We start from the raw sequence: 12,963 nt of genomic DNA, 5'->3' as shown, positions 1-12,963 counted from the left end.
ATCCAAGAGAGGCAACCATAGCGATAGCCCGATTGTAATGTTCAGTCACGGATTCGGAGCCCTTCTTAAGGGTGGCTAATTGAAATTGGGTTTGAATAACGTGTGTTGAGGACTGGGTAGCATAGAGATCCCGAAGGGTAGCCCAAATATGACAAGACGAAGTGCAATCAAGAACATGGGAGAGAACTGAGTCAGTAAGCAATGAGTAAAGAGCAGAGATTATAAGTTGATCCTGGAGGAGCCAACTAGCATGATTAAGGTTGGGAGTATCATTAACAGTAACCGGTGGAATTGGAACAGAGCCATTAATGTGGCCATAGAGTTGATGAGCTTTAAGGAAGACGACGACCTGCGCAAGCCAGAGAAGGTAATTTTGAGTAGATAATTTGATAGTGATGAAATGGGAGGCTGCGATAACGATGGAGGGAGTTAAGGAGGGAGGGAGGGATAGAAACGGTGGTTGTTTTGGTAGTCATTTGTGATAGGGAGGAAGAAGAGGGACGTTTGTCCTAACTTGGCTTTTGATACCACAAAGGAGAAAGGAAATGCACAACAGATGCTCGAAGAAATGCCTCAAAGAGCTTTGTATTTCTGAGTGTATATAGTTTTCTACACACAAATTACAGAGGCCTGAGGCCATATTTATACATCCTAATTAGAGTAAATTCACTGTACATTTATCACCACATTTGAGACAGATTTCATTTGAATTTAGCAACAAACAAGGACCACACTATTCAGTTAATACAGAGGCACCTCTAGTGCCTTCTGGAGTGTTTTCCTTAGGCATTTGTTGTGATAGCTCAGCTGTTGCCTTAATAGCCCTTAATCTCAATTTGGCAACTCCAACTACTATAATAGTACTTTAGATGCCAATGTGAATGTCTTTTTCAGGCTCCTACTAAATAAGGATTGCCCCAGAGGGTTCTAAATCCCAAACCAGCGACGTCGCGGTGAGTTAATTTCAAGGAGGCCGGGTGACTGGCTGGGTAGGTACAGTGGAAACTGAGGCGCCGCTGGATATTTACTTCATGCGAGATTTTGTTGCAACTGCCCAAACAAGGAAAACATATACTTGTTCGAATTTAAGTCTTTCCTACATGAGAGTTATATATAACTACCATTGCACCCTCAATAATTCATATAGAATTCATTTTGTCTTGTATTTGAGGTCTTCAAATTTAGATAAAAACTTGAAAGATCTTTAATCCGCCTAATTATGATTTCATTTTTGCTTGAATCTTTCAATGGTTAATTTTATTTGATCCACTTTGTTTGCATGTTGGCCGATGAAGAGTGAGGAACTTTTGACAACTTTTAAATTTATTTGGAAGTATTTTTATTAATATATTAACTACATTCTTGATATAAAAAGCTTATCACATTAGCTAGTACGTATAAAAATATGTATTTTAAAATTCTTTTTATGATTATTCTGGATCTCAAAGCAAAAATGGTATAATTCTTTTCTAACGTAAACGTAGTCAACTTGATAAAGTAAAATAATTATGGAATAGAAAAATTCTTCTCATCAGTCATTATTTATTATTCCACACTTCACATTCTATAAAAAACACTCTCACTGTATGAAAAAAGGAACTATAGATATGAGGTGTCAATAATGACTAATAAGTAGAATTACTCATTGTTGGTATGATAAAATACTACCATGTGAGAGACTCATAATTGATCATCCGATTTCTCGCTAATACCATGGATGTTGAAAATAATAGTTTCTGGTGATTAATAATATGTATCTAGGCGTACTACTTTTTAGGCCTCGTTTAGTTATATTGGTAAAATGAGGTAAAAGTGAAAAATTGAATAAAATATTATTAAAATAAAATATTTTAATATAATTTTTTTTTTATGATTTAAAAAAATTGAATTTTTTATTATATTTTGTATGAAAGTTTAAGAAAATTATAATGATTAGATGAAATGATATAATTTGATCAGAATTTAATGTTTAGAGTGAACTTGTGCTGTTGTTTAGAAAAATTGAAAGACACTTAGCAAAAAAAAAGAAAAAAAAAAAAAAAGGAAAAATTGAGAGACAAATCAAGGAGTTTGCATGGTTTAACTTGTTTTTGCCCCCAATCAAATTCTCGTGTAGTAAACCACTACGAAACTTACCTTAGACACGTTTGAACCATAAACAAGGTTTAAGCTTTCAGTAATCTTATGCTTCTTGTGTGTTAACAAAGTACTCCAATTCGAAAAGTTTTTTTTTTTTTTTTTTTTTAAGTAATGCTAGATAAAGTTGTAAGGTGTGTAAGTCTTATACATTCACTTTGCAAAAACTTGAGGTTTACTATTAAAAACATAATAAAAAGAGGTGTAAAATTTATACACATTAAGACTACAAATTTCATTTCAAATTTTTATTTTTGCTTTTGGTAGACCTTAAACTGTTTAGATAAAATATATCTCAACTCCAATAATTAATAAATAGTTTCAGAATACAAATACATGGGACCCTCAATCTATCATGGGATCTCGTGTCATAAAAATGAATACTTGATAGCATGTTATGATAAGTTAGGACTACCATATTATCCATACTTTGGAACTACTTGATAATATATATATTTTTTTAAATCTCAAATGAATATATTTGATCCAATCTTAAATATTAAATAAATATTGTGAAAAGTATAGTTTGCACCTTTAAACTATCAAGGGTTCTATATGTAAGGGGATTTTTCCCTGGCCCATGAAATTTCTTAGACCCACTCAATTGGGGTGAGACTCAGTAGAAGATAAAAGATGAGAGAAAGAAAGGGGACAAGAAGAGACTAAGGCATGTAAGTGTTAGGAGGCATGAGAAAGTAATGTCAGGAGATGAAAATGGAAGATTTGACATAAAGTAAAGAAAAACAAGGTGTCAGGAGAGAAAAAAATAGGGAATTAACTTAAAGTAAGTGGGGGCATGACATAAAAGGTAAAGGAAACCTACGGATTAAAGGGACTTTTGGGTTTGACGTCGACTTCTTCTTCAACCTGAAAGCAAAATAGAAAATTTCTTCTCTAGTAAATAGCTTTACAGCTTCCCTTGTACAGTGAGAAAGGGGAGGTTATAAGAGACTGTAAACAAACTTATTATAGTGGAATCTCCCACCTCCAAATCCCAATGGACGTAGGCCTAGTGCTGAACTACGCAAAATCATGTGTTCATCTCTCTTTATTATCTGCATTTAAATACTGTTCATCATCATAGAGGTACAAACCGATACCGTATAGCCACACCAGACCACTGCCGAGGGTCCATATAGCATCGATCAAGGCCCAACGCCTCTCAGCATGTCCCGAGAATGGATCTCTCTTCCCTTCTAGATTGTGCGCATTTTTTTACGTTAACAGTTGGTGTGCTAAATTATCTCTGAAGGAGCAGATGAAACCCTCCCAGATAAGTGTTCTCAACATTTTGACTTATTATTTTTATAAAAAGCACTACTGCAGAAAAGGGATGAGTGAACTTTTCCTTGCCCAAGCAATTAGGTGCATTGCACTTAAGTGCTTTCCATGCACACAGTGTGTAAGACCGGGAACCCAAACTCCCTAGCCACTCGGATTGCAAATAATTACCCATGACAAGGAAAGAGAGGTTGGGATACACTGAATAATCTCGAGGCAAAGACCAAGTGTCCACTATGCACTTAAGTGCATAGTGCACATCGCACTGTGGAGGTGGTCGTGCATGGCATGAACTGTGCCATGCACGTACCACGTTGGGTGCACGGCAACGTGAACCCAATAGCTCGTGGCACCTAGCCTCAAGCCTAGACCACCCGTCGGTGACCTTTGCTCGGACCACCGGCGGTTTCCAATGGCAGCCTCGCCGACATACATCGGCGAGAAGCCGTGTATGGAGGAACCGAAAGGCATTCCCCACTGCTCGTAGAGTAGGAGCTTGGCCCAGCACGACACGGCCAAGGAGGGATGCCGGCGGTAGCCACTTGGCTTGTCGGCGTTATCTGTCCACGTCGGAGCTACCCGCGACCACCGAAGATGGCCAACGACCGCCAGAGGTCTCACACCTCGGCTTGCAGCGATGGAAGGAATAAAAGGCCACGACCCTGCCTTGAAACAGCTAGATGGCGTCACCTGAAGCCACCATCTGGCTTGTCGGAGTGAACGCCGACCATTCTCAACTAGCGGCAATCTCTTTCACCTGGTACATTGATAAAGTGTTGGAAATGCATAACTAAGTTATTTAAGTGAATGATATGTTTTATCAAATAAGAGTTAAACAACTTAATTACACATCAAATTTTAGTATCAGACTCCAAATCAATTGATGCTAATATTTTGCACACAAAAGTTTCACATTTGCCTCTAAAATAATTAAACACTCACACTTATGTCATACTTATATGTGCAGGGCATTTTTGGAAAGAATGAAAGTAGAGGGCATTATTTGAAGAGGAAGTGTGCTAAGTTATGAAGGATGGAGAGTGAGACAACCAATGGATGATTAGTGGTAGAGTGGAACGCACGAAAAGCAACTGGACATGCAGCAGGTTGGAACAAAAAGAGGCGTGGGTGTACTCAGCAGCAAGGGGAGAGCAGAATCACGCTTAACAGGAGGCCTCGTTGCAGCTGGGTCGGTTCTTGCATTGCAGTACAGGACGGGGGAAATTATTTTTCCACTAATTCTTTTCGCTGGGCGATGTAGCACATGCAAGGGGAGCCCAGTTTTTCTTTAGTGCGGGGTTGGTACCCAGTTTTGGGGGGTGCGCAGTTTTTTTTCATTTTTAGCATATTTTTTTCGTTTGCAGCATTTTGGTTTTGGGAGCATTATTTTTCTTCAGCAATTTTCGTATAGAGCATTTTGTATTTTTCTTCAGCAGTTTCCGTTTAGAGAGAAAATGTTGGGATTTAATCGTTTTGAGCATTTTGCTAATCTGGAGATGATAGGCTAGATTTTTAACTTAGGATTCAAGGAGTAACCCATGACTGTTTGGGGTTGGATTTTCTTTAATTTTTTGAGATTTTGATGATTAACTTGTTGGATTATATTTCAATTTGCATCTATAAAGGATTGAAGTTCTTTATTCTTGGTTTAACTCAATTGTAGACGTAAAGACACAATTGATACTTGAACAAGTAACAAGACTTTGATGGTTTTCTTTTACTATTTTACAGTTGTTATATACTCTGTCAAGTAGTTTTATTAGGCTAAAAATTGTGGTTCATTGCTATATTATCCGACCATGATTTCTAGGAATGAGAGAATGGTTGAGAGAAGATGAAAAGAGAAGTAAATCCATCACTAAGTCAGTGGGTGAAAATTGCATCCCAAGTGTTTTTTTAATTGTTTCTTACAAGTTTAAGTCAATTTTTATACATTTCCTCTAAATCTCTTGGTTCTTAGTAATTTTAGAAACATAGATTCACATTTATTTTCAGTTTTACTCATGCTTGAACTTCCAGAACAGCCAATAATTTCACTCTTAATTCAGTCCACACTTCCTTAGTAAATAGCCCCCATTTTGGTGTCGATATAGTTAGTGGTCAACCTTTAAAATTTATTTCTCATTTCTTATTTTTTTTGTTCATTGCTAGATCTTTTAGTTTAATGCTTTTTTATCCTTTTAAAATTTTTTATCACCATAAACGGTAATATGTTGTCTTGCGAATATGAAATGTTTGCTTAATTCTCATTGTCCCTGTGAATTCGATCTTGAGATTTACCCTTGTATTACTTTGACAGTTTCTACGCTTGGAAGTCAAAATTAAAAGCTAATCATATACAACCTCATGAACGCGGTCAACCTTCACGGCATCTTCCCCCTCGACCCACCACTCAGCAGCCTAGCATCACGACATCCTTCTCCTCGACCACAACCACTGAGCTCCACGGCCTTAACAAACTCTCCATGGCCACAGACTCTCCATGGACATGGACTCATCGGCAACCCTACCATGGCCCTTGATGTGTTTCTCATCGACCAAACACGACGGCATGTCAGCCCTACACTCCTTAACAGTGTTTCACCTCGCCCACGACCTTGCACCATGTCGAGGTCATTCCATGGCCCTTGATGTGTTGCTCCTCGGCCATGCATGATGGCCCGTCAGCCCTGCACTCCTCGGTAGTGTTTCACCTTGCCCACGACCTTGCACCATGCTGAGGTCATTCCACAGCCCTTGATGTGTTGCTCCTCAACCATGAATGATGGCTCGTCGGCCCTGCACTCCTCGGCAATGTTTCACCTCGTCCACAGCCTTGCACCATACCGAGGTCATTCCACTGCCTTTGATGTGTTGCTCCTCGTCCATGCATGAGGGCACGAACAGAACTCAAGGCGTGAACAAGTGCACGACCTGAATTGCATTGTAAAAAAAGAAAAAAACGGAAGTGGAAATAAAAATGAAGAGCGGGGCAGAGAAGAAATGACAAAACAAATGTGGACATGCAGCAACAAAAAAAAAAAAGGATAAGAGGAAGAAAAAAAACATCAAACTGCAACGGGCAAAAATCAATCACAGCAGCTACACACTCCGATTTGTCCCTCTCAAAACTCATGTGAATTATGTTTTACTAACGTAATTATTTCCTGTGGTGTGAAATCTGTTTTGTACTACAACGACAAAATAAACCAAGTTCCATCAACAAAGTCAACTCCACTAAATGGGAACTCCATCAACAACTTACCTCCCCACGAGGCATGAAGGGAAAGGTAGGCCTAAAATGTTACCTTATATTTCTCGCAGAGGAGTGCGGGTGGTCTTTGGTCACCCAAAGATAAAAATTTACCTTCCTCGTAAGTGTCAACAGGTGAGTTGGTTCAGCAACAGATTGTATGAACAACTTACCGCCTTGCGGGATATCATAGGGAAAGATAGGCCTAAAATGTTGCCTTGTCTCTCCCACAATGGAGAGCAGGATCAGCCTTACGGCTCCTCGAATGAATTACCCTGGCCTCCGCTGCGATGAACTGTGGGATTAGCTCCAGCCTGACCCAAACCTACCATTTTCTATGATGTCAACGGGTGATAGCGGGTCCAGTAATAGACTGCTCGAACAACTTACCTCCCAAAGAATGATGATAAGCGAGCAGACAGTTTGGCCTCCTCATCCGAGAGAGTAGGACTAGCCTCTAGGCGGTCCAAATAACTTACCCCAACCCTTATTAAGGTGAAGGAGTGGATAAGCCAAATCATTGTCAGAATTACCTCCTTGCGGGGCAACAGAGGGAAAGATAGGTCTAAAGGTTGTCTTATCCTTATCGCGACGGAATGCGGGTTAGTCCTCAACTACCTGAAGAAAAATGTTTACCTTCCTCGTTAGGGTCAACGGGCGAGAGCGGGTTTAATAGCAAACTGCTTGAACAACTTATCTCATTGCAGGATACAATAGGGAAAAGTAGGCCTTAAGGTTGCCTTATCCCTCCCACAATCAGTATTATACACCGACCTGACCCGAAAATAACATTTCCGACCCGACCTGAAAATGGGATGTTCTGTTTGGCTGATTAACCATTTGGCTGATTACCCGACCCGATAGCAGGTTCGGTAGAAATGGGTATTTGACCTTTTTTTTAAAAAAAAAAAAAAAAAATCCTATTCCACATAATTACTTTTGAAGACTTGATTTGGGTCAAACTTGGAGATTGAATTCTCAAAAGAAAATAAAAAGTAAAAATCAAACATGGATAGATGATGGTAAAATCCTGATAGAGATGAGTACGCTATGTTGGGCTCAATGGTCTTACAGACACAAGCCCGGTCCAAAAAAGGGAGAAATATCCCTTCCATACAGACTCACAAAATTGCCCTTGTTCTTGAAGCAAATCCCCATCTTACGCATTTTCCCTTCGAAAAAGTTGAGATGAGTCAAGTTTTCTGTTTCTAGAATCTCCTAGAAGCCAGCATTTGCATTCCTTCTTCAGCAAAGATGCAATCATACTATAATAGATTAATAGTATTAATATTAGTCTATTAGTATAGTTATATTATATATATTAGTATTAGTTATAGTAATTTAGTATAACTATATTAGTATAATTATAATTATAGTCTATATTAAACTATTAGTATTAGACTATTAGTTAAATAGTTATAGACTTGTATATTAGTATAGCTATATAATATATTAGACTATATAATAGTATTAATATTAGTCTATTAGTATAGTTATATATTAGTATTAGTTATAAACTTTTAGTGATTTAGTATAGCTATATTAGTATAAGTATAACTATAGTCTATAGTGATTTAGTATCACTATAGTCTATAGTGATTTAGTATAACTATATTAGTATAACTATAACTATAGTCTATATTAAACTATTAGTATTAGACTATTAATTAAATAGTTATAGACTTATATATTAGTAAAGCTAAATAATATATTAGACTATATAATAGTATTAATATTAGTATAGTCATAAGTTATATATTAGTATTAGTTATAAACTATATATTTAATATTAGTATTAGTTATAAACTTTTAGTAAAATCTTTTAGTATTAATTATAAGTATAACTATAGTCTATATAGTCTATATTAGACTATTAGTATTATTTATAAACTTATATATTAGTATTAACATTTAATGTAATAATTTATAAATTATAATATGAAATTATTTCATATATGAATATATATAATTATATATATTATATATAAAAATTTCACATATAAATTTATAATTTTATATATTAATATATATATAGATATATAAAATATATTGTATAAAACTTAATAACTTATATATAAAAATATTTTTTTGTATATTTTTTTATGAACCGGTCCGGTCCGGTTCCAAAAATCTTAAAACCGGAACCGGACCGGAACCGGCCGGTTTTAGGATTTTTGGAACCGGTCCCGGACCGGACCGGTTCAAAACCGGTAAAACCGGTCCGGTCCGGTCCGGTCCGGACCGGTTTTCCGGTTTTCCGGTTTAAAATTACACCCCTAGTTTTAGTTGTTTCTCTTCAGAAGCCATGGATTAGTCGTTTCTCTTTAGAAGCCAAGCTCTCCCCATCGAACTCGATGGGTTAGTCGTTTCTCTTTAGAAGCCATGGATGGAGAAGCACCATGACTACCACCTTCTTCCTGATTCAGAATCGGCTTTACCTGTGTGAAATGATCTGAAGAATGGAAGAAGAAGATATTGGGGTGATGAGTGGCTCAATGCTCTTCGTCATTGTTAATTCGGGTATCAGGTAATAACCAGGTGCTTTTAAACAGGTTGGGTAAATTTCGATTCTGATTCGGAAGCTAAACAGTTCGGGTAATTTTAGGTCGAGTCGGGTCGAGAAACAGGAAGTGAAAATCGGTTGATTTTTTTGTTCAGTCCTACCCACAGTGGAGAGCAGGACGGCTACCCGAATATCTTACCCCACCCTCCGCTACAACGAAGTATGGGATCAGCGCCAACCTAACCCAAACTTACCCTTTCTTGTGATGTCAACGAGTGGGAGCGGGTCCAGTAACAAACTGCTTGAACAACTTACCTCCTTGCGGGATATTATAGGAAAATGTAGGCCTAAAAGTTTTCTTATCCCTCCCACAGTGAAGAGTGAGTGGGACCCGCCCCACGGCTGCTCGAATACTTACCCCTACCCCCACCACAGTGAAGGAGTGGACCAGTCATATCACTGTCTGAATTACCTCCCCAGGGGACAAAGAGGCAGGATGGCATGAGGCATTCTGTCCTCTCCCCGAAGGAGAGCAGACCAAGTCTATAGATTGCCCGAATAATGAAGAGAAAGATATGGACATCATCAACAAAATCTACATCAACGGGATCGTCATCAGCAACTTACCTTCCCGTGAGGCAAAAGGGAAAGGTAGGCCTTAAATGTTGCCTTATCCCTCTTGCGGAGGAGTGCGAGTCGGCCATTGGACACCCGAAGATAAAACTCTCCACCAACGGAATCTTCAACAGCAAAATCTCCATTAAAAAAATATTTATCAGCATAATTTCCATCAACAAAATATTTATCAGCAGAATCTCCACCAACAAAATCTTCATTAGCGAAATCTCCATCGACATAATCTTTATCAGCAGAATCTCCACCAATAAAATTTCCATCAGTGGAATCTCCACCAACAGAATCTTCAACAATAGAATCTCCATCAAATAAATCTTCGCAAATAGAAACTAACACTCTAACAATGCATAAATGAACAAATGAAAAGAAAAGTTAAGGAAAAGCAGCAAGACAAAACAGAAAGAAAAGCTAAGGAAAAGGCGATTAAGGAAATAGGAGAGAAATGGAGAGGTGACTAAGGAAATAATAGCAAAAGAAAAAGACGATTAAGGAAATATGAGTGAAAGGGAAAGGCAATTAAGGAAATAGGAGTGAAGGGAAAGCAACTGAGGAATTAGGAGTGGAAAGAACAGAGCTAAAGGAAATAGGAGCATGATAGAAAGCCGGCTAAAGGAATAGGAAATGGAAGGGAAGTGCGGTTAAAGGAAGTAGTTAAGGAAAATAAAGTTAAAGGAAACGGTAGGACAAAGCAACAACATGAAAGCTCGGCGGGGTAGAACCCCACCTAAAGGCCAACAAGCGAAAAAACTGACAGCCCAACAGAATGAAGCAAGGAGAATGGAAAACAAATTAAAAAATTCCCAACAGGCAAGTCCAATAGGAATTGGCAGGGTAACTGTAAGGAGATTTTTCCCCGGCCTATAGAATTTCCTAGGCCCAACCAATTGGGGGGACTCAATAGAAGACAAAATATGAGAGAAAATGATTGGACAAGATGAGACTAAAGTATGGAAGTGTCAGGAGGCATGATAAATGTCAGGAGAGGAAAATGAGAGATTTGACATAAAGTAAGGAAAAACAAGGTGTCATGAGAGAAGAATTAGGAAAGTGATTTAAAGCAAGTGGGGGGCAAGAGATAAAAGGCAAGGGAAACCTATGGATTAATGGGACTTTTGGGTTCTACGTCGACTTCTTCAACCTGAGAGCAAAACAGAGAACTTCTTCTCCAATAAATAGCTTTACAGTTTTCCTTGTACAGTGAGAAAGAAGAGGCTATGAGAGACTGTAAACAAACTTATTACAGTAGAATCTCCCCTCCCAAAACCTCTGTAGACGTAGGCCTAGTGCCGAACCATGTAAAACTGTGTTCATATCTTTTTATTGTCTACATTTAAATATTGTTCATCGCAATGGATGTACGAACCGACGCCGTACAACCATACTGGATTACTGCAGAGGGCTCCATACAACATAGATTGAGGCCCAACGTCTCTCAGCGCGTCCCGTGAATGGATCTCTCTTCCCTTCCGGATTGTACGCATTTTTTGACATCAACACTATACTTTGCATACAAATTATTAAAACCAACACATTATAACTACAAGAATCTGACTGTTTACACCCAATTTAAATTATGACAATTGAGATGAATGAGAAATAGCTAATGTGACACAACATTGACAGTTAGGTCTTAATAGATTGTGCAAAGTGTCAGTTTTTGGTAATGTAGCACAATTTTAACGTTTAGATTTTAATGAAGTTTGGATAGTGTAATTTATGATAATTTGAGGATGTAATATATATATATATATATATATATATATATATATATATATATATCACGTGATGGCTATCCACGAGGGCCACCTCTTCTGGGTAGCGGTTTTTTTCCCTCAAATTTAACGATATATATATATTATAAAAATTGATAGTAGAATTACCTGTTATCTGTTCAAAATGTAGGCCGGATATTGGCCCGATTTGGATATCAAAATCATCTCAATTCATTCTATCTTATCTCATCTCATTATTACTACTTTCTTAAATTGTTATAGAAAATATAATAAATAGTTTAATTTTTTTAAATTTCAAAACAATAATTCTATTAAAAAATAATATTTTACTTATCTTTTAACTTTCATCTCAACTCAATTTATTTTAACTCATTATTCAAACCACACCTCGATCTGGTTATTTGTCCTCGACTTTGCAGGTCAGCTACTTGACCAGTATTCGAGTATCACTTGCACAATGTTGGGGCCACACCTATACCATGTAAGGCTTGGCACTAGGATACAGATCTGGGCAGCTGATCCGTATCCAGATTTTGAAAAGTGGGTGGATACGGTAGAACAAGTCAAAACCCAAGCGGGTATCAGGTATTTTTATATTCAACCATACAAGTTCATATCTAGTGGCAACTATATCACAATATTTAGATTTGAGAAATACTTTAATTAAAAAGAAATTTTATAAAAGAAAAATTACAAACTGACATAATTTGATGTGGTATGCCAGATTATAAATTTATTTTTATTATAAAATAGATATGATGTATCACATGCAGACACACTAATTTATAAGTTTACTTTTATACAATTGTTTTGTAGCTGTAGCACGTCTGTTTAGATTTTGCACCAGCTCAATGACTTGTTTCTTGGTATGCCAAAAGATAAGATTGGCACCTAGTTTGACAAAGTAGCGAGTGGTCAAGCAATGGGAAATGAGAGTTCGAGCAAGTGTAGATTTATGAATAACACGTTGGTGTTGAGAGATACATGCACAAATGAAGGACCCCTAATAGCAGCATTTTATAGTGTGGGCTAACAAGGCTAACAGTCACATTAAATTTAACTTTCCACAAAACCAGACGCCATACAAAACTTATGTCCAACACCAAAATTTACTCAATTCTCTTAATTTTTTTCCAACCCTATATGTTTCTAAGGACCCAACGTCAACACAATCACATTAAATTTAACTTCTCACAAAATCAAACTCAATTCTCTTAATTTTTTTCCCCCAACCCTATACATGCTTCTAACAACCCATCCTCAACACAGTTCATAACACAATCACATTAAGTTTGACTTCTCATAAAACCAAACACCATACATTAAATTTAACTTCACACAACCAAAAACCAATCATATTAAATTTCTAACACATCGTCATCAACACATTAAATTCACAAGATTCTTACCATACAAACCAAACACAAATTTTTTTTTTATAA

Source organism: Juglans microcarpa x Juglans regia, chromosome 6S (genome assembly GCF_004785595.1).
Source record: "Juglans microcarpa x Juglans regia isolate MS1-56 chromosome 6S, Jm3101_v1.0, whole genome shotgun sequence".
NCBI classification, from domain to species: domain Eukaryota; kingdom Viridiplantae; phylum Streptophyta; class Magnoliopsida; order Fagales; family Juglandaceae; genus Juglans; species Juglans microcarpa x Juglans regia.
This window is presented reverse-complemented; position numbering follows the sequence as displayed.